The sequence below is a fragment of the Theropithecus gelada genome, chromosome X, assembly GCF_003255815.1.
Source record: "Theropithecus gelada isolate Dixy chromosome X, Tgel_1.0, whole genome shotgun sequence".
Lineage (NCBI taxonomy): Eukaryota > Metazoa > Chordata > Mammalia > Primates > Cercopithecidae > Theropithecus > Theropithecus gelada.
In genome coordinates, this window is record NC_037689.1 from 84,758,580 (window position 1) to 84,760,087 (window position 1,508).

Sequence of the window (1,508 nt, forward strand, 5' to 3'; positions counted from 1 at the left end):
TTAAAAACTGGCAAAGTATCTGAAAATATATTTCTCAAGGAAGATATACAACTGGCTAACAACACCTAAGATGCTCAACATCAAAACCACAATGACATATCAGTTCATACCCACTTGGTTGGCTATAATCAAAAAGATAATAACAAGTGTTAGCAAGGATGTGGAGAAACTGGAACCATCATACACTGATGGTGGAGATGTAAAATTATGCAGCTGCTTTAGAAAATGGTTTGGCAGTTCCTCAAAATGTTATATATGTATGTATCTCCAAGATAAATGAAAACATGTGTCTACAGAAGAACTTGTACATGAAGGTTCATAGCAGTATTATTCACAACAACCAAAAAGTGGAAACAACCTAAATATCTGTCGACCCATGAATGGATACACAAAACATAGTTTATCCATATGATGGAATATTTCTTTTTTTTTTTTTTACAAGAGCACAAATCCACGTTTATTTATTGATTTTTCGTTACTTTAAATCCTTGAGGGGTACAGCATCACTCGGATTCTGTGTCCAATGGCCTTAGCAGGAAGATTGCTTCAGAATTTGGCACGAACCATGCCACTGTTTCCATGGGCCCGAGTTACCTTTCCCCAGATGACTCTGGTTTTATTTGGTTTGCCGCCTGGAGTCACTGTGTTGTTCTTTGCTTTGTATACATAAGCTCATCTCTTGCCCAAATAGAATTCTGTTTCATCTCGGGCATAAACACCTTCAATTTTAAGAAGAGCTGTGTGCTCCCTTTGGTTCCGGAGACCCCGCTTATAGCCGGCAAAAATGGCCTTGGACCACAGCCTTCCAGACATAATTCCTTTTAGAAGTCCCGTTCCCAGCAGGCCTCCACAGGAGCCAAAATGGCGGGAAGAGCTGATGGAATATTTCTTAGCCATACAAAAGAATGGAGTACTATTACCTGGCACAACACGGATGAAACTTGAAAACATTAAGCTAATTGAAAGAAGTCAGACACAAAATGCCACATGTGATGTGATTCCACCAGTATAAAATATTCAGAAAAGATAAATCCATAGAGATAAAAAGTAGATCCATGGTTGTCAAGGTCATGGGATGAGGGAGGTGGGAATTGGTAGTGACTGCTAATGGGCAAGAGGTTTCTTTTAGGGTAGATGAAAATGTCCTAAAATTAGATAATCATGATGGTTGCACAACTCTGTGAATATACTTAAAAAACCACTGAATTGTGCACTTTAAGGAAGTGAATTTTATGGTTTGTGAGTTATATATCAATAAGCCTCTTATTTTTAATAAGTTACTCAATGTTTCATTCCCCTGCAAAACAGTTCTGAGTTTTACAGCAAGGACAGTGAGCAGGAGGAAAAATTGGGAAGGCCTAAACTGCCATTTATTGAGTGTTTCCCATTGGCCAGACACTGTGCTGGGCATTTATACATACCTTAAATCATTTGAATCTAGGACTATCTCTATGAAGAAGGAATGACTATCTTCATTTTACAGCTGATGAAACTGAGGCACTTGGCAG

The 1,508-nt window shown here is 38.5% G+C and overlaps 1 pseudogene across 1 annotated transcript; it reads right to left on the bottom strand.

The window, feature by feature from the left end:
• Positions 1-423: 423 nt before the first annotated feature.
• LOC112615973 lies at positions 424-869 on the bottom strand (annotated as a pseudogene). The gene has a single exon (XR_003117523.1). The product of XR_003117523.1 is annotated as a 60S ribosomal protein L35a pseudogene (transcript).
• Positions 870-1,508: the final 639 nt, after the last annotated feature.